The sequence below is a fragment of the Arachis hypogaea genome, chromosome 6 (assembly GCF_003086295.3).
Source record: "Arachis hypogaea cultivar Tifrunner chromosome 6, arahy.Tifrunner.gnm2.J5K5, whole genome shotgun sequence".
NCBI lineage: Eukaryota > Viridiplantae > Streptophyta > Magnoliopsida > Fabales > Fabaceae > Arachis > Arachis hypogaea.
Genome location: NC_092041.1, coordinates 6517584 through 6539813, shown reverse-complemented (window position 1 = coordinate 6539813; position 22230 = coordinate 6517584). Strand labels below are relative to the sequence as shown.

General features: G+C 28.8%; 1 long non-coding RNA gene across 1 annotated transcript; it reads right to left on the bottom strand.

Annotated features, from left to right (window-relative positions):
- Window positions 1-5621: 5621 nt before the first annotated feature.
- Window positions 5622-6586, bottom strand: LOC112698065 (uncharacterized). Its single transcript, XR_011862838.1, has 2 exons — window positions 6414-6586; window positions 5622-6012 (listed from the first exon to the last, which is right to left on the bottom strand). It is a non-coding gene; the product is annotated as an uncharacterized lncRNA (long non-coding RNA).
- Between the last annotated feature and the right edge of the window lie 15644 nt (window positions 6587-22230).

Sequence of the window (22230 nt, the reverse complement as noted above, 5' to 3'; positions counted from 1 at the left end):
GATGATTATTTGTTGCTATTTTTTAATTTTTATGCTCTGTTCATTTGCTTCCATATATTTTCTTTGATAGTATTTTCCCGATTATAAATTCTGGTTTTGAGTCAAAACTTTGCATTTGTTTTGTCTGTAGTTTGATTTGAGATCAAATTAGATCTGATATGATCCTATTAAGTTCAAACTATTCGTGTGAATTTTTGGTGTAGAATTGTTGGTTACCTGTTTGAAGTGTGTCTTTCTTGTGATTAGATCTGTTTTGAACTGGATTGTGATTTATGCTGCATTAGGTTCTGATAGTTCATCTTGGGTGTAGTTTTGGGATCATTTACTTGTTAATTATCGGACTTTCAGTTTGGTAAGGATCTTCTTGTACAAATTTGTTATCTTTCTTTAGGTTCCTTATAGGTTTATTTGTAACAAATTTATATAAATTTCGGATCATTTTGAATGTGTTTGTTGGCACAATTGTAAGAAGTATACTGAAATTTTGGTTTCAATTTCAGTATCTCAAAGTCTTCTGGTTTTTTGAGTTTTTGTACTATTGTACACAAAACCAAACTCATGATAAATTAGTTATTTCTTTGCAGGTGCCACTTTATATTAGTTCTATTGAAGAATTTGCTTGTTTTCCTGTTGAATAAGAAATAAATTTTTTTTCTTTCTGTTTTTCTGCATTTGTATGTCAGAATCTTGCCGCAAGAGAAGTACGAATAGTTCCTTGATCTTCAGCGAAATGGAATTGCGAAAAACTCTGGTTTCACTCTGTGATTCAACCTTATGGTCCTCTTCCTAACTGGTCTTACCAATGTTGGGGATGTTATCCCTTTCCCAAGAAGCTATGGCATAGCTAACAACTAACTAACTATGGATACAAGAGAAGTATGATACTATGGGTGTGTGTAGCATATCAGTTTGAATGTAAGTCCTACTGTACGACAACATTCATATTTTAAATGCCATAAGATTAGATTAGAACATTCAACCAAGCATTATCTTAATTTTACTTGTTATTATTTAATTCTGAGTTTGTATTTTGATAAGATCACATGGTTTTGGTTAATAACATTTCATGTATAATTTTAAATTTAGAAGATATTTTAAGATTTATATTAGATTATAATTATATTTTAGGATGTTTATTTGTAATTTGTTTATTATTCTATTCTAAAACGATTTTTCGATTGAACCACAGTTGAATCGATTGAACCATTAAACCAGTAAATCAGTGACTAGAACGGTTTGATGATCGGTTCGGTTCTCAGAACCTTGCTATTCATTAGAATAAAAAGATAAAAAGATCTTAAATTTACATGACTAAAAGAATTAATACATAAGTTATTAATTAGGACATATCTAATAGTTAATAATATATTTATTAAAAGATAGAACATAGGACTAAAAGTAACCTTGTCCCAGTGGTGGCAGGCTTTTTTTATAACTTGAATGTTTCAAGTTCGAATCCCAGCGCGAGCATATGCTCCAAACCAGTCCAGTTCAATCCTTTGTTTATTAACCCAGACCGATCTAGGGTCCAGTTCACTGGTTTTTTGGTCGAATCGGTCGGTTCGGTCTGAGTTTGATAACTATGATAAATATATCCTCACATTCTGTTTCAAAACTTGCAGAAAACTTATGATTACAGATGCCAAACAAAGGCAAAACTTATGATTACAGATGCCAAACAAAGGCAATAGCAACATGTTCAAGAATATGAGTTAAGAAAAGAAAGATATAGTTGAACAAATGGGATTTAGTGCCCTAGCACATGTCTCGAAAATGAATGTCTCTCACGCCCTCTTGAGAGAATTGATTGATTGCTTTGATGACTATAAGGGATGCTTGAAAACTCTCCAATGAAAAATATACATAACTCTTCGCATGGCAGTAATACACTTTCCACTTCCTACTTACTTTCGGTTCATTGGTGTACAGAAAATTAAACTGAGCCTTTTTTGCTGATTTTTTGCTATTAAAATATTGTAAGAAATCGTTTTGATGAAAAAGTTGATTACACCAAACTGAATCCAGAAGATAAGGCGATATTTGACAGCGTCAAAAATACTACGTTGGCGACTTTGACAAGGTCTGTTCTGGATATAAGTGTTGAAGGGGAGGATAACTGGCAAAAATTCAAGAGGACTTTTGTCGTCTTTGTAGAAAAGTGCTTCTTGCTGCCAACGATGGTAAGCGTGGCCTCCCCAATCCATAAGCCACCTATCTTTCATGTGGATAACATCCGAGAGTGGGATTGGGCAAAACATGTGCTCAACTTCTTGATGAAAGGAATTGAAAACAAGAGAAAGGGAACGAAACAGTCCGTTGATGAGTGTGTTTTTGTTCTGATGTTGATATACTTCCATGAAACTAAGTTCCCTTGCTCATTCGGACCTGATGCTCCCCCAGCACCATGGGTGACCCATTGGACAAAGCAAATGATGCTCGACCGAATTTTGAAGGAAGCAACAGACCCATTGGTAAATTAAACAAAAAATTCCCCCTAAAATTTCGTTTCAAATGCTTCTAAAATACTCTGCTAACTAAATAAACTTGTGTTTTAGGTCATAATTAATTTATTTCTCCTACTTGCAATTGTTAGTGTTTTCATTTGAATCTTTGTGCATTCAAAAACATTTTTCTTGATGATTAAATATTTGTCACGTTTTATTCACCATATGAATCTTGTTCGGTTCGGTTGGCTTGCTCCCTTTGGTTCACCTGATTGTTAGTGTGTTCATTTGAATCCTTTGCATTAAGAAATATTTTTCTTGATTATTAAATACTTGACACGTTTTATTCACCATATGAATCTTGTTCGGTTCGGTGGATTTGCTCTGATTGTTAGTGTGTTCAATTGAGTCCTTATGCCTGTAAAAATATTTTTTGAATCATTAAATAATTATCACATTTTATGGCATTTTATTCAGCACATTACTATCGTTCGATTCAGTGGGTTGCTCATGTTGATTCAGCTGATTGTTACTATATTTCTCATTAAATAAATTTTTGTTTTAGGGACATCTTTATAGAAAGAAAATAAAGAAGGAAAAAGCAAAAACAAAGAAGTTAGATAAGAAAGAAAAAGGAAAGAAAGAAAAAAGAAAATTGCTGATCTGGATTCTTCTTCGAAAGAAGAAAGATTTTCCGAATCTGATAAAACACCACCAGCAAAGAGAATAAGACAAAAGAGGATGGTTAAAAAACAAAAGCTTGTTGAGACAGATTCAGAAAAAACAAGTGAAACTAAAAGCAGTCCAACGGATTCAGAAAGCAAAAGTGAATCCAAAAACCAGTAAGTTTGATCTTCATATTGATTTCATTTAACTTGTATTTTCTTAAAGTTGTTCTTATGCGCTTGTTCTTATGTATTGCAGAGAAGAAGAAATTGAAAAAACTGTCACAAAGAAAAGAAAACAACCAAAGAAGATGGTTAAAAAACAAAGCAAAAAAAGGAAGCATGCGCCAACAAATTCAGAAGGCACAAGCAAATCTGAAAGCCAGTAAGTATTGGGTGATGTTCATTTATATGATTGTATGATATTCATCTGGTTTAGTTTTGCATTTCCTTGCTGAAAATTTTTTATGTATGTTTATTAAGTAAATTACAAATGTGATATTGTTCAGTGGAGTTGCCCAAGTTGAACTCTTTTTAATCCAAAAATATTTTTCTTGATGATTGAATGAGTATCACATTTTGTTCAGCATATGAATTGCTTTCAGTTCAATAGTCTTTCTAAATTCGATGTGTTTGTCTATCTTGCAGATAAAAAGAAATCGAAAAAACACCCATAGTAAAAAGAAAACAACCGCAGAGGGTGGCAAAAAGACAAACCAAATTTGACAAGGAATAAGTTTCTCGAATCATATTTTCTTTTACTTTATTGATGCTTTTGTTTTAGGTTCCTTGGTACTTATTTTATGAACTTTCAAAACTAAACAAGAAAAAGACAATGTTGCGGAAAGAAGAAGACAAGCGTTGGAGACGATAGGAGAAAAGAGATAAAAAAAAAAAGAAATGATGGAGCTCATACAACAAACGTTGCTCCGGATCAGTTTGACTCGACGGATGCGCAAAATGATTTCTCTGAGACGCAAGATTCAATTTCTTATACCAAGTTATTTTTCTTTCTTTGCTAACTTTTGCTAGATCCTTTTCTAATTCCTCTGGATTCAATTACTAATATGTATTTATCTTGCTTAGATTGTCGATTGTAAATCTGGATAGCGAACCTCTCTTACAGACTCAGGCAAGCTCCACACCGTCCGTAAATACCCCAGACAATACCAGGTAAATTGGTTTATTGCAGGCTTTACTTTTGGTTCAGTGGTTTCCCAAAATGAATTTCATGTCTTTCTACCCTAAACCCTAATGAACCCTAAACGCTAAACCCTGAATCCTGAACCAATAAACCCTAAACCCCTAAACCTAACCCCTAAACCCTAAAATCCTAAAACTTAACTCCTAAACCCTAAACCCTAAACCCTAATCTAGGTTTCTAATTTTAATATAGTTCTAATTTTAATTTGTTATCTTTTTTTAGGAAAAATACCTCGGAAAGCCTGGTAAAATATTTTAGAAAAAAGAAAATCCATCCAAAAAAGAGTTTTAAAACTCCACAAGTGTAGGTTAAAAATATTTATGTTACTCTTTTAGATGTAGGTAATACTTTTTGTTTAATTAATCACACGGAAAACGTGTTTAAATGTCACTAGCACTACACCTGATTCTGAGCTACAAAAATCATTGAGGATCGACAAAAAACTCATTCTAAACCTTTGGAAATGTGAGTTTTTCAATATGTAGATTCCCGTTTTTCATAAAAAAATTCTAATTATTCAACATTAACTTCTTCATTGTTTACATTCCTTAGATCTTCTCTTGCGTTGTCTCTTCCAAGTTCTGTTCAGGAAGAGTTGATCAAAGATGACTTTATCTATGTCCCTCCAGAAAGTCAAACACAACAAACTTCTGATAATGAGTAAGTTTATAAATATTTATTCATCACATGAATCTTGTTCGGTTCAATGGGCTTTGTAATTTTAAATCACTTGATAGCTAGTGTATCCTAGGTTTAGGGTTATTCTTATTGCATTTTCACTTGATAGTTAGTGTCTTCAAGATTTAGGGATATTCTGATTGCATGCAGCAATGCTTTTCTAGCTGTTTCATTATTTATCATACTTTATTCAGTGCATCAAAAGAGTTCGGTTCGGTGGTCTCATAATTTTTTTTATTAATTTTGAGAAAATATGATAATAGTTTGGGATCTTTATTGAACTATTTTTTGTTTAATGCAGCAACCTTTTGAAACCGCAATAGCAGCCCTGCGAAAAAGCACCAGCACAACAATCCGAACAACAAAAGCAGACTGCTGAGGAATCTTCACTAAGGAATACAGAACCAAAACTTTCAATGAATGTGTAATTAAGTTTTAATTAATATCATTTTTTATAATTTTCTGGTCTAACTTTTAATTAGAATTCTTTTTATTAATTTTAATGGTACAGGATAACAAATCTGTGTCATTGCTAAAATCTTTTCTATTTAATGCAGCAACCCTCCCAAATAACAACAGCAACAAAAAGCTCGAGTGGCACGGCAATTAAAAGAAGAAGCACATCTTAAATTGTAAATTTGTATCATTTCGATTCACTGGGTTGTTTCATATCATTGTTTCATATAATTTCAGGAATAAGTTGTTCCTATAACTAATTTAGTACCAAGTATATAATTCACCTACAAAAAATAAGCAGAAATAAAAAGTTTGAGATCCCCCCTTAGGTGTTATCTTTCAAACCACAAGTTTTAAATGAGATACTCACATTGTTTTCTGTAGCATTGACACAGACCATGGTCCTACATCTGATCGATTTTGGATCGGATTGTTGCAAAACAGAAAACCTTAGGGCATAATGTGATCTTGATGCCAATCCTTTGCTATGACCAAGCTGTAATCCGCTACTGCTACCTACCATACTAGGCCTAAGAACCTTAGCCACATCTTGGCTATAATTACCCTGGAAAGCAAACAAAAAAAGAAATAAACTTTTACCATTACTTAGTGTAAACAAAGTCACAAACGGTTGCCATGCTTCATGCTTCGAACCCGAACATCTCATATGATCATAAAGGCATATACTTAATCACTCACTACCATTTTGTGCACTCAATTCTTTTAAGGGGAAAAAAAAAATCCCTTTCAGACATCATATTGAATAGAAGCTATGTGGGTGGTTCCAAAGGCAATAAAAATTTGATGTTTAGCAGTGTACCTGATATCATAGCACCTGCCCCTCAAGTTAAGGCACGATTTTTAACAAAACTTGCAGTTCAGAAGTGAAAGAACATTTTAGAGTTGAAAAACAGGGGAAGTTTGCAGAGATTAAAAAAAGGAGTGAAAGTAAGTAAGAAAGTAAACCTGGATATGGCGAAACCATGGAAGACGGTTGTGGGTATGGATCAACTGCATTGAAAATGAAGAGGCCATGGCTTAACACAGTCGATGGAGCAGAAAAAAAAGAAAGAGCTTTGTGCGGGGGAAATGGCGAAGGTGTTAGCCTTTCACAACGTTCACCGAATCGTAACATAGATGGATTAAGCTCATTAAATTAAAACTTATTACAGGGCAAGGAATTTGATTAAGGGTGGGGTGTGCATGGCTCGGCCCGGTCCGAATTTCTGGTCCGGTTCCGAACATTTTAGGGACTAATTTGGTGTGATTTTACTGGGTCTATGGCCGGGTAAGGATCTCAAAAATAGACTCGGTCATTATTTTGGGTCGGGTCCGGGCCATAGTTCGGGTCACCCGAAATCGGTCCGGTTGCCCGGTCATCATATACAATTAATATTTTGTGTTTTTAATGATGGATGATGGTTATTCTTATGTGGAATTTAAGTATTGTAAACCTTGATATTTTGTGTTATTAGTTATTATAATACTATAAGTTAATGTTTTATGTTTAAAATGCATAAGATTTTAGACTAATTAATGCATAATATTGTATTATTTGTATTGATTTAAATATTTGGTGTTATTAGCCAATATTAGTATTGATTATGGTTATGCTTTAATTTTAGAGAAGAGTTGGTTCTTGTTACATTTTTCTAAGTGAATTTTACCATGTCAAATAATGGTTGGAGTATTAAAAATTTGGATATTTTCACATGCTAGCTTATAAGAAGGTATTAAGGTAATATAATGTTAACGACCTGATTTTCGTCCGGTTTTTACCCAGTATAATCGTGGCCCGAAAGTGTATAGGTTTTATTGGGTCTAGGGTCGAGTTCGGGTCTAATAAATAGACCCGGTATATATTTCGGGTCGGGTCTAGGTCACATCAAACCTGGTTTCACTCGACCCATGCACACCCCTAATTAAGAATTCAGTAACAAAATATATTTTTTAAATTTTTTTAATAATTATTAAATAATTTTTATTTAATTATAAAATTTATTAGCTATTTACCAAAGAAAAAATACTTTCAAAATTTAAAAATTATATGAAATGGGGGTATAACAAATTTTTGGTGATAATGATAATGATGGTGATATTGATGAAGATGAGTGTTTGTTCATTGTAACTGAAAATTTATGATGATGTTTGACGAGTGAAAACTCATTTTGGTTCCTAGAATTTTTGACCGGCTTTAATTTCGACTTCTAAATTTATAGTTATTCAATTAACACTTTTAAATATTGGGTCGTGCCTCATGTTTGTCCCTATAGTTATTTTCGTTAACTAAAATTTGATGTGATATGTTAAGTTGAGAGAATGTGTATCCATGTGGCACCCACTTTGTCAGAATAGATGTGTGATGAGTGATTTTTGTTAATTAAGATTTGATGTGACATGTTAAGTTGTCAGAGTGTGTATCCATGTGACACCTATCTTGCCAGAATAGATGTGTGATGAGTGAATGATGTGGCAAAAGTCGAATGAACTCAATTTGCATTCCTCTTTTTCCAATACGTTCCGGACTTTGCTGGAAAAATTGAGTTCATTCAACTTTTGGCAGATCATTCACTCATCACACGTTCATTCTAGAAAATTGGGTGTCATGTGGATACACACTCTGTCAACTAAACGTGCCACATCAGATCTCTGATAATGGAGATAGTTATAGGGGCAAACGTAGGACACGATTCAATATTTAGGGGTGTTAATTGGATAACTATAAATTTGGAGGTCAAAATTGAGGCCAGTCGAAAATTTTAAAGACTAAAATGGGTTTTAACTCGATATCGTTAGTAGCCATATTTTTTTTTTCATCATAATTTTAAAGTTTTTAACTCAAATAATTATTTTAACATAGGGTGTATTTGGCAAAATTTTGAAAAGGATAACATGCGTTTAAGTTTTTTTTTAACGTTGTTATTTTATGTTTAGCAACTTTTTTTTCTTTAAACATTAAAGTGATTTTGCACGTTTATTTGAAATAAGAAATTATTACTTCTGCATTCACTTAAACATGATTTACTTTTAATTATCATTATCTGTTTTAATAGTTTTTTTAAAAGAAGTTTTAGATTTGTTTCAAGTCATTAATATTTTAATTTTTTAATCAATTTTTAGTATTTTTTATATTTTGATTTTTTTATTTTTATTAAATTTGTTACTATAATTCTATTATAACATGAATTATTGATCTTATTAAAAAAAATAAAGTAAATAAAAAAACTAATAATACATAATAATAAAGTCATAAGTAATAAAATTTTACATTCTAAAATAATACTAAATAAAACATATTGAGAATACTAAAAAAATTATAGAATATTTTTTGTTTGACATTATAAAATTTATTATTGTAATTCTTGTTCATTATTTATTATTCTAATTTGTTATAATATGTATTATTGTTCCTATTAAAAATGATAAATAAAATAAAAAATTAACTATAAATAATAATAAAAATATAATTAGTAAGAAGTTAGAATTCAAAATAGTAAACAAAACAAGATTATTGAGAATACTTGTAAAAAATAGTAAAATATGTTATTTTATATGTTATTTTTAATTTAATAAATAAATATTAATTTTTATTATAAAAAATATTTAAAAAATTATCTATTTATTATATCAAAATCAATTTTAGTATAAAATTATCAAACATAAATCATGTTGGTACAAACAAACTTCTACTCAAATTTAATTCTACAAAATTACTTTTATTTAAATTCTAGTCCAACAAACTATAATTCAAACACATACATAGTACTTTGATATTGATTGATCACTTTGGATTCTACTTTATAATATGTATATAATTTGAAGTATTAGGTGTGATGAGATGGAAGAAAATGAAGAGAGAAATTTTTTTATTTTAGAAAGAGAAAAAAGGTTTTGCAAAAATAGAGGAGTTATGTTAAAAAAGGGAAGGCTGAACACGGAAAATAATCAACTATTGTTTATAGACAATGATAGAAAAAAAAGAGAAATAAAAGAAAGGAGGATTATTATTTTCATATTTTCTTTTTTTTTTACTTTTTTTTTTTCAACAATTACTATTGTTATCATTGTATTTATTATCGCACTACCAACATATATTAGAATCGACTATTATTTACTTAGACAGAAGTTTCGATGGATTCCATCAGTGGTGGCTCTGCCCAACAGCGGTGACGACGACCACCGCAACGGCTCTGCTCTCCTTCCTTGTCGCGGTTCTTTCTCCGTTACTGAACAGCGTTGACGGCGATATATCTCTTTTTCTCACGCTTGTTCTTGACTTGGCGGCGACACTGAAAATGACGAACAGCGACGGCTTAGCGACTCCACATACGGCGACAGCAAGATGCAGATGAACGACGATGAGGACGGTGCATGCAGAGACAGCCCGTGAAGATGACGACGACAGCGGCTCTTCGTGGCTGTCGTGCTCTTCTTTCCAGCGACATCAGCGGCGACGGCGAGAGGCTAGGAGCTAACGGAAAAGAAATGAAAGAAAGAGGGGACAAAAAACAAAAATAAAATTTTGAAATAGAGTTATTTGTAAAAATATTTAAATATAAATATAATTATTATATTATTAATTAAATCTTTAAATTTTAGCTATCTATTTAAAAATTCAATACCATAATTTATAGAGAATCTTAAATTATAAAAGACTAGAATATACTTTTTTTCATTATAGAAAGCTCCATCCAAGAAGGAAATAAATAAAGGAAAGAAAGAAAAAAAAAAAAGGGAGAATGATAGAAGTAAGAGAAAGAAAATGAGGAGAGAGATGAGAGAGATGAGAGCTTTTTTATATTTAAATTAAATAAATTTAATATTTATCAAAATATGTTATTTATAGAGCATTTACTAATTTAAATATGTGTTCACATATCAAGTATTAAGACATAAAAATAATAAAAAATATAATTCGGTGACTCATCAGTACTCGAAATAAGTAATTATAGAAATCTAATTGAAAAAAAATATAAAATTTAATTAAAAATTTAGTAAAATAATAAAAATTAATAAAATAATTAAACTTAAATTATAATAATTTTCTTAAAGTTTATGTAAAAAGAATAACTTTTATTTTATCAAATTTAACATGTAATAATAATTATGTTATTAAACTGGTTTAATTATTTTTTTATTTTTATAGTTTTACCAAATTTACAATTAAATTTTTATATATTTTTTTAATTGGATCTCTACACTATTTTTAATTTTATAACTAGGTCCTTCATAGTATAAAAAAATATTAGAGTTAATTGAATATTTCTTCGTAAATTAAAAGTATTCATTATTAAAATTCTAATTAAATCTAACCTTATATATTTTAAGAGAAATATTTTATTAATTTTGACATTTTTAACATGAAAATGGTCTAATTTTAAAATAAAAATAGTGTAAGGATCTAATTAAAAAAAATGAGTATAAAAATCTAATTAAAAATTTGATAAAATTATAAAAACTAACATTCAATAATTAAACCTATTAAATTTGATTTAGTATAAAAATTATAAATAAATAAATAAATAATCTCAATAAAATGACTTATAAGTAATGATAATATATTTTGTGAAGCTAGCTAACTAGGGAAAAAATAATGAATTTATTAGTGGCTTTCTTCTTTTAAAAATTGGCTGAGATAAGAGAGAATATTATCTATTATTTAATTAGTATTTTTATTTTAAAATGATATATGATTTTTTTTACTTTAACTCTTAAATAAATAATGGTTTTACTTGTGTAACTATTTTAGTTAAAAAAAGGTATACCATAAATATTGTAACAAGTGGAGTTTCCATTAGAATAGTAGGAGGTAATGGATACTTGGATAATTGTAATAAATAATATAATAATGTTTAGGGGGTTTTGCTAGCAGGGAACATATTAAAGTTGTGATTAATAGAAAATTTTCAATTTTATTTAATTTTAGTAAATGTATAGTAAATATATTAAAAATTTATATTTTATTTAATTTTTATAAAAAATAATTTAATGTATAAAACCTTAATATGTGTCATATCAGTTAAATCTTTTGTTTAAAAACAAAAAATTTTATTTTATTATATTAACAATGCAGATTTTTTTATATAATTATTTAATTATATTCGTTTTTTAAATACTATTCATGTAGTGGGTGTAAAAAGTTTTTTTTATGCAACAATACTTAATAATTGAATAGATGTATAAAAATTTGATAAATTGATAATGTACCAAAAGTAAATTAAAAAACATATATAAAAATAATATTAATTAGGTTAAAAATAAAGAAAAAATATAGTAACTTTAACTTTTATTATTTTAGATTAATATACTTTTATACCTAAGTTTAGTAACTTTTACCTCTCTAATACCTGGATATAATTCTAATTTCAATATATATATATATATATATATATATATATATATATATATATACATATATTATGTATATATATATATATGTTCTGAAAAAGAATATTCTAATATACTTTGATCCTCAATATTAAAGTTTTTTTTAGGTCCAGTGATTGAGCAAACATCAAAGTATGTAAATGGATTTAGCTAACATAAAAATACATGTTAAGATTATCTAATAAAATAAATTATTAAAAAGTTTTCTAAGTGTTAAATACGTATTTATTATATATTTATTAAAATAAAATATTTTAAATTTTTATTAATAATGATTTAATACACACCTTTACACCATTATATTAATTAAAGTTTAGAGAAATTATCTAAATCAATTCTTGAAGTTTTTAATATTATTAGATATTTTAGTTTTTTATGTTTTTAAATATATAAAATAATTTTTAATGTTTATTTTTATTAGACAATACAATCTCCTCTAATTTAATCCTTTTAATTGAAATGTAGGTTTTGGAATTTTTACATTTTTGTAAGGACTATCTTGAGTTTTTTTTTTAAATTTTAAAGACTGTTTTGTAATTCGTTTTTCGGATCAAAATAAAAGGAGATTGTATTATACTATTATTCGACAAAGATGTCAGAAATTATTTGGGCAAAACACTAAAATAAGCTAAGGGAAAGAAATTTTTACGCAAATCCAACAAACCAAAATTTATTTCATGAATCAATCAATGCATGTTTATATGTAGTTCGAATCAACTAGATTCAAACTCAATCTACACATAATTCGAATCATATTGCTTCGAATTATACACAAAATTCACACACACTAATTCGAATCAACTTGATTCGAATTACACACATACAATAATTCGAATCAAGTTGATTCGAATTGCACCCTGATTTATTAAAAAAATTAATAATTTATTAAAAAATTTATTAAAAAATAAAAATTTAAAATTTAAAAAATATATATTTTATTTCATGTATTAAAAAAAATCTAACAAAATATTTAATTACGAGACTTTTTTTAAATATTAATGAGCTATCAATTCAAATTCCATACGATACTCTTTTGTCCATTTTTAATAGCTCATGAATATTTTTTAATAAATTTTTTTAAATTATATGGTGAGATATTACATGATTCGAATTACGCATGGAAAGTTCAATCACTCTGATTCGAATTATATGGTGAGCAATTCGAATTCTATACAATACTCTTCTGTCCATTCTTGATAGCTCATGAATACTTTTTAATAAATTTATTTTAATTATACCACAAAAAATATTTTATTCTATGCAAAATAATTTAAAAATGGCTTAAAAGATGTTAGGAGTACTATAAAAATTTTCAATGACTTAGGACATTAATATATTTTTATCATGTATTTACCTAAATCACTAGAATATTACAAACTTTTATAGTACTCGTAACATTTTTAAGCCATTTTTTTAAATTATTTTGTATAGAATAAAATATATTTTTTAATTATTTTGGATGGAATAAAATATTTTCTTTAATTTTTAAATTATTATTGACTATCTAGAGTATTTTATTTAAAATTTGTGTACATGCATGTATTTACCTAAATCATTAGAACATTACAAATTTTTATAGTATTCCTAATATTTTTTAAGTCATTTTTTAAATTATTTTGCATTTTTTTGTGGTTTATATAATTAAAATAAATTTATTAAAAAATATTCATGAGCTATTAAGAATGGGCAAAAGAGTATTGTATAGAATTCGAATTGCTCACCGTATAATTCGAATCAGAGTGATTGAACTTCCCATGTATAATTCGAATCATGTAATATCTCACCATATAATTTAAAAAAATTTATTAAAAAATATTCATGAGCTATTAAAAATGGACAAAAGAGTATTTTATGAAATTTGAATTGATAGCTCATTAATATTTAAAAAAAGTCTCGTAATTAAATATTTTGTTAGATTTTTTTTAATGCATGAAATAAAATATATATTTTTTAATTTTAAATTATTATTTTTTAATAAATTTTTTAATAAATTATTAATTTTTTTAATAAATCAGGGTGTAATTCGAATCAACTTGATTCGAATTATTTTATGTGTGTAATTCGAATCAAGTTGATTCGAATTAGTGTGTGTGTGACTTTTGTGTATAACTCGAAGCAATATGATTCGAATTATGTGTAGACTGAGTTCGAATCTAATTGATTCGAACTACATATAAACATGCATTGGTTGATTCATGAACTAAATTTTGGTTTGGCGGATTTACGTAAAAATTTCTTCCCCTTGGCTTATTTTAGTGTTTTGCCCGAATTATTTTATATATTTTAAAATCTAATTGACTAAAATATTCGATTTTAAAAACCTAAAAAACTGATTTAAGTAATTATTCTAAATTCTATACGTATATAAAGGAAGAAGAATAAATGTTTAATTATTCTATTAATCTTTATAATATCACTAAAATTTTAATTAAATTTCTTTTTAATTAGACTGCTTTTAATTTTATAATTAGCTAGATCCTTGCCAATGTAAAAAAATAGAGTTAGTGAAATATTTTTTTTTGTAAATTAAACATATTTACAATTAAGGACCTAATTAAATTTTTGACACATATTTTTTGAAAAAAATATTTCGCTAAAATTTTAATATTTTTTATACAAAAAAATCTAAAATTAAAAGCAGCGTAATGATCTAACTAAAAGAAAAAGATATATAAAAATTTAATTATAAATTTAGTAAAATTATAAATACTAATAGAATAATTAAACTAAAAATAAATAATAATAAAAAAAGGGCCACTTAGATAAAAATGTTTTTTTAAAGATAATTTTTAGTAATTAAAATTTAACACATATAATCAATTAAACTATTTTATTTTTATTAAAATTAGGTCAGACAAATTAATTTGACTGAAAAAATAGTAAATCAAATCTTGAATTGATCTAAATTATATTATTTTTTATAAAAAATTACTACAATATCCTTTTATAAAAAATGATTAAAATACTCCTATTTTATATATATATATATATATATATATATATATATATATATATAGCAAATTTTGTGATTTGTAGTCATCAATTAGCCATCATTAGTATTTTCAATGATGTGAGATTACATCTAATGGTGTAGAATGACTTTCTTTTGCTGGTTAAGTGCTGACTAGATTTTAATAAAACTGCTGGCTCCTAGACTTATATATATATATATATATATATATATATATATATATATATATATATATATATATATATATATATATATATATTGAAAATTCTAAATTCTAGCTCTTTACTTCTCTGCTATCATAAGGTTAGGATTTAGAGTTTTCAATATATATATATCATAAGAGTATTTTAGTCGTTTTTTATAATAAGAATATTGTAGTCATTTTTTATAAAAAATAATATTAATTTAAATCGGTTCAAGATTTGATTCACTATTTTTCGATTAAATTAATTTATCTGACCTAATTGTGATAAAAATAACACAATTTAATTAATTATATATATTAAATTTTAATTACTAAAATATATTTTTAAAAAGATATTTTAGATGTCTCGGTTTGAGTAGCTCTCAATAAAAAATAACATTGAATGGATATTAATGGATGAGAGAGAGAAATTAAATATTAGTCTACACTAATTTAATATCTGCTGTTATGCTATAAAAGAGAGTTGTTACATTCATCATGCTTATATCATTTCTTCTATCTTTTCATTTCTATAACATACAATTATCTTATCTTGAATTAACTTCATTAGTTTTATTTTATCCTGATTATTTTAAAATGAAGATGAAAACAATGACAACAAGCATCATGAGCTTGTTAGCTCTTATCATGCTGTTGAACAATGGATTCATGGTTTTAGGTAGCAGAAAAAACTTGTTAGAATACAATTTTACCAATAAATTTTTTCTCGAAGATGAAGGTCCATCCCCTGGAGCCTGGAGGAAAGGGACATAAGGCTCAGCCACCTGGACATGGAGGTCCACCATCAGATTTGTACTTCGATGAGAATTTTGGAGTGTTTTCGAACTTAGAAGATTCAGAAAGTTTCCAAAAACAAACTCATCATGAATTTTCAACCGAAGGATCAGGTCCATCTGATGGAGGAGAGGGACATAAACTTCCACCTGGCCATGGAGGTCCACCACATAGCTAGCCATGGAGGAGATCCACCACCTTCAAATCTATACTTTAGTTAAAAAATATTAATAAAAATAATAAAATGGAGGAGGTCCGCCACCTTCAAATCATATCAAAGTATAATTGGTTGATGCATATAGTTATGTTGTTGATAATAATAAAATAAAAGTTTTATCTTTAGTTACAATTTTATAATAATTATTTTCTTTAATATGTTTAAGGCTTACGCGTGTTATTATATTAGTTTAGATCAAGTATAATTCAATTAAAATTACTATTTCAGCATTTATCAAATTGAAAATCAAACTTGCAAATAAAAATTTTTATAGATCGAGGAAAATTAGATTTGTTTTCATCCGAATCCAATTCTAATTAGATACTAAAAATAAATTGGATATTAAATATTTACCAAATTTATTTTAGTATCTTAAATATTATATTACGTACAATTACATATGAAAACTGTTCACGTACTTTTATTAAATTGTTTAACTTTATTAAAATATTAATTTTATAATAATTAATATCAAAATTTTTATAATAAAAATTTTAGGATTTAGAATAGATAATTTCACATCAAAAGGAGACATAAATAGTAAAAAAAATAATATTATCCGATTTTTTTAACTAAATATTTATTGTGAAAAAATCAAAAGTTGAGTTATATATTTGATATTGAGTGGAATAGATATTTGTACCAACTATTAAGATATACGGACAAGGTAAATGAAGGCTATAACGACATGACTATAAAGCGTATTTAGGATATTGTTTGATGTAGAAAATAAAAGTACATCCTTATGATTTAAAGAATTATATGTAAATTTTTAAGCAAGCAAAAAGAATTTTTATTAAGAAAAAAGAATAAACAAAAAATATTATGTTATTTTATTTTTCATAAGTGATATTGTGAAGATATAAATTATAATTTGAAATATTTTTTATTGAATTTTATCATTAGAATTGACTAATAAGATTTGATTTGTATTAAATATGAATAATAAAAAATAATTTTAACGGAAGAAATGTTGATTTATGTGTTGGAACAATAACTGTGAAGTAATAACTAATAAATACTAACAATTGAAATAGAATTTTCACAGTATAATATATATGAAAAGTACATAAGTTTGATCTAATATGGATATGAATAAATAGTTGGAGTAAAATTATTGAAATGAGCAATATAACTATTAATTGGCAACATGTGAAGAATTTAACATTGAAGATCTAGATGTTGCTGTCGGATATATAATATTGAGAAAAATATAAGAAAGTTATACATTAGATACGAATTTGCGATAAGAAAAGAATGTTGGGTGAAATATAATATCGTGATTGATAATAAAGTCGGACTAATATGGACTACATTAGTTTTTTTTAAGCCAAAATGAATGTATCCATACGTGAGATAATAATTAAGAAACACTTGATTTAAAGGCTATGTGATACATTCTTAAACATTTTTGGATAAACAATATTTTTTGTTTTGCTAGCGTTTTTATCATGTGATTAGAATTTTCAATTTTTTTTATTTGTGACCCTTGAGATGGTAACACAAAATTAATCGTGTGTGAAGACAAATTTATTCAATAGCAATGGTAGCCTAACATTTAATAGTGTGAATGTCATTCTAGAAATAAAAATCTTATTGAAACACCTGGTTGAATTTAATAGTTTTACCTGGATGAATTTATCTTCAAGCTTGTAATTGAGTTAAACTTTAAAATGATTTTTCAGATTGGCGTCGTGTACTAAAATTATTTCTGAGATTTTAATTGCATTAATTACATCTCTGAAATTGATAAAAATGCACTATATTAATATCTGACCCATTTTTTATTAACGGCTTGATGACGTGGGCTATTAGTGACACATGTCACTCTATGTTTTGGCCACGTATAAAAGTATGATGATGTGGTGACCAGTGACACGTGACATGCTGATGTAGATGTTGTGCCACGTATCGCAATGCTATTTAGCCACGTGTCTGTTTGTGCCACGTGTCATCCATTATGTCATCATTGTAGATGTACCAAATTAGTCCATCATTTTGCATTAAGTGAGTCATTTTAATTTCTGAAATTGAATGTCGTGCACCAAACTAGTCTCTTCACTAGTTTTTTTCTCTTTTTTTCTATAAATTCAAAATTCTCAATATCTTTGAATGTATTAATTTCAATTCTATTTTTTCACATGTTATTCAAATACAAGTGCTTTTATAAAATATTTTTTTGTTTGCAGATATCCCTAACCGCCATCTTGGAGTTAACGTGAAGGCATTTCGAGTTCCCTCACTACCATCTCCGACCTCTCCAATCTAAAGAGGTCGGAGATGGTAGTGAGGGAACTTAAAGTACCTTCAATCTAACCCATTTTCACACAATGAAAATGTGTATTTCATAAGAACAAAAAAGTACTATTTTAATTATCGGTTTCTTGATGAAAAAATTGTGTCTAATCAATCATATAATTCTTTTTTATAATAACATACTTATATATTACAAAAATTGTGTCTAATCAATCATATAATTCTATTTAAATGATATATAAAAAAATAAAATTGAAATTAGTGCATCTAAGATATTAAAAATTTTAAATTAAAAAAAAAAGAGAAAAAACTCGTGAATGGACTAGTTTGGTGCACGACATTCAATTTCAGGGACTAAAATGAGTCACTTAATGCAAAGTAAGTGACTAATTTGGTGCAACTATAATGACGACATAATGGGCGACACGTGGACGAATATTGTTGTTAGGGGTGACAAAACGGGTCGAGCCCGTCAGGCCGATCCGCTAAACTCGCTAAAAAAGGCGGGTCGGGCTAGGATTTAGAGCCCGCCAGATTAAAAAAATCCGTCAAACCCGCACCGCCAAATTGGCGGGACAGGGTGGGCCGGTCCGCCGGGCCGAAGATTTTTATTTTTCTTTTTTTTATTAAATAAAAGAATAATTACTATTATAAAATTAATAATTATAGAATTTTTAAACACTTTTTTTCATTTTTTGTTTTTATTCTTCTTTTAGTTATTAACTTTATTTATTTTATTTTATAATTTCATATATATACTCAAAGTATGTGACTTATTTTTTAAAATAAAGATGATTATATTGATAAATATTATTTTCAACAATTTTATTGAAGTTAAAAATTAAAAAAAAAGTTAAAAAATATTATAATTTGACTTTTTTTATTTGCATTTGATTTTTTAATTATTATTTTTTGGTTGATTTTAATGAATTTTATTTAAAAAAAGAGTCAAACGGGCTAACCCGCTAACCCGCCAATCCGCTAAAAAATGAGGCGGGCTAGTATTTTGAACCCATTTTAGTTGGCGGGACGGGCCGGTCCGCTCTGTTTATGGGACGGGCCTAGGCAGGGTGGGACGAGTTGGGGCGGGCTGGCCCGCTATGCCACCCCTAATTGTTGTGAGTAGAGGTGTTCATGGTACGACCCGACCCGAAGACCCGGTTTGGCCCCGAATCTTTTAGGGGGTAATTTGGTGTGATTTCACCGGGTCTATGGCTGGGTAAGGGTCTCAAAAATAGACCCAATCATTATTTGGGTCGGGTCTGGTTCATAGCTCGGGTCACCCGAACTAAGACCGGTAGCCCGGTCATCATACACAATTAATATTTTGTGTTATTAGTGATGGATGATGGCTATTCTTATGTGGAATTTAAGTATTGTAAACCTTAATATTTTGTGTTATTAGTCATTATAAGACTATAAGTTAATGTTTTATGTTTAAAATGCATAATATTGTGTTATGTAAACCCGTAAAATTAGCGAATAACTAGTCAATAAATTAAATTTTAATAAAAAAAATAAAAAATGTGAATTTTATATCAAAATAGAATAGAGTTCTTCAAAATGAAAATTTTAACACCAATTTAAAAAAATTTGGCCCAAAATTGGATTGGATGGGTCGAACTAGTTGAACCGGATCCAACTGGACCCGTGGGTCCAACCGGGCCCATAACTTAAAAGGGGCAGAATCATCTCCTTGCCCATTCAGCAACAAAAACGCTGAACAGCTTGGGGGAAGAGGAGAGCTCACCAAACCCTCACCTATACTTCAATTCACCGTAACTTCTCCGTTCGAGCTCCGATCGCCGCACCGTTTGCGGCCACGCGTCCGGAGCGTCGAGCTCTACGTTTTTATCAGATCAGTTTCACGGGTAAGCCTCAATTCCATCTTAGATTCTCTACCCCCTTTTTTATTCTTGAATTTGAGCTTTATAACGAGATTTTGCCAAATTCGGTGTTCTAGGTTCGATTTAGCTTGTGGAACTCATCGAGTTTGAGTTGCTATGCGTGTGAGTACGGTAAGAATCACCTAAACCTTAGTCAATTCTTGATTTTATTATGTGAAATCTGAATTTGGAGTATACATGTGTATTAGGTGTGAATTAAGCATATATTTATGCATTGGAATTGAATTGTAGGCATTTGGAGGCTTGGTGGGTGATTGGTGCTAAGATTTTGGTTGATTTCGCAAGCTTGAGGGGCTGTTTATGTGACTAGTGTGGCTGCCTTGGGCTAAACGTGGTGATCGACCAAGGTATGGTCTAGGTTTCGCGCGTTTAATATATAAGGTTTTGTGAAAACTTAGGCTAGGGAATTATAGGATAAGTTGAAGTGATTAAATGTGTTAAATGATTAGTCTTTATGATATTAATGGATAAGTTGATGTGGACATGTGTTGAGTAATTGATAATGTGGGTTGAATATATATATATATATATATATATATATATATATATATATATATATATATATATATATATATATATAAAAGGATGAAGGATTTATGTTTATGGCAATGAAGGATTTATGTTTATGGCAATGTAATGATATGGTTGAGATTGAGTGGTGCTTATTTGGATTTGTTGGTATTGTTATATTGATTAATGTTGTGATGACGGTTGAAGAATTTTATGATGATGACAATGTGTATATGGAATAATATGTTAGTTTGTGAGTAAAATTTGTAAAGTTGGATTGTATTGAGGTGTTATTGAGCTAAGGAAATGCAAGGGTTGCAAGAGTTGTTGTGATATGGTGAAGGGTAAGTTGTATTGATGGTTATGGTATGTTGAGCTAAATGAGATTGAGTTTTGAGAAGGGAATGTGAATTTGGGAAAATTGGGGTTTGACATGTTTTGGTAAAAGTTGATTTTTGATGAATTTTGGTAGTCCATAACTTACTCCTCAAATTTTGGATGAAAATGAGGTTTGTTTTAAATTAAAGAAGGTTTTATAAGCTTGAGAATGATATAAGATTTGCGAAAAACCGAATTTTGTAAAGGAAGTTATAGACGCCGAAAATCTGGTGCTAAAAACTGAAATTCTAAAAGTTGCAGCAGAATCAGGAATTCTGGTGTGTGCCCACGCACACAGCTGTGCGCACGCACCCAGTAGTAGCAGAAACCTATCCATGCGTACGCACGCCTTTGTGCGCACACACACCTGGTATTTTTCAGAAAGTGTGCGTACGCACGCCCTTGTGCGCATGCACACACCAGGATATGCTTTCTGCTGGTGGCGCTCGCACATCAAGTAACTCTTGATTGGTGTGCACATGCACACATTCGTGCGCAGGCACACTTTCTGTTTTCTTTTTAAGCTGTGCGCACGCACACATGTCTGCGTACGCACACATTCTGTTTTCTAGCACCTATGTTTTTGTGATCTAAACATGGTTTTGAATTCCCAAACCCCTATTTTTGCCCTGTTAACCTTAGATTTACTAGTAAGTTTAGTAATTAGCAAAAGTTAGGAATTTAAGGTAACTCGGGGGTAAGGTAAGAGGTAAAAATGATGAGTTATATGAAGGAGATATGGATGTTAAATGAAGTTATAATGACATGGCTTTGATGAATGATTATATAATGATTATGAATATTAAATGGCTTATGAAATGATGATATTTGAGACACGAGTTTTCCTGGGTAACAGAATCGTGGCTTGCCACCACGTGTTCCAGATTGAAACTCGATACTCTGTTGACCCTACGTCGTAAGGGTGACCGGGCACGTATAAATTCCCGGGAATGGATATCTGATGCGTGAGCATCTTTCCTATCTTTTCCTAGTGAATGTGCATTCAATTTGTTGAGTTTAATCAAGAATTAATTATCTTTTAGTCACTATGAATGTTACTTTGAGTCGTGTACAATTCTGTTTATTTTAGGTAGCATTTAGCTGGATTTGATGGAGTTTCCGCAGAAAAAAAAGAAGGCGAATGATGCTGTTAACCCTGACCTCTCTGCACTCAAACC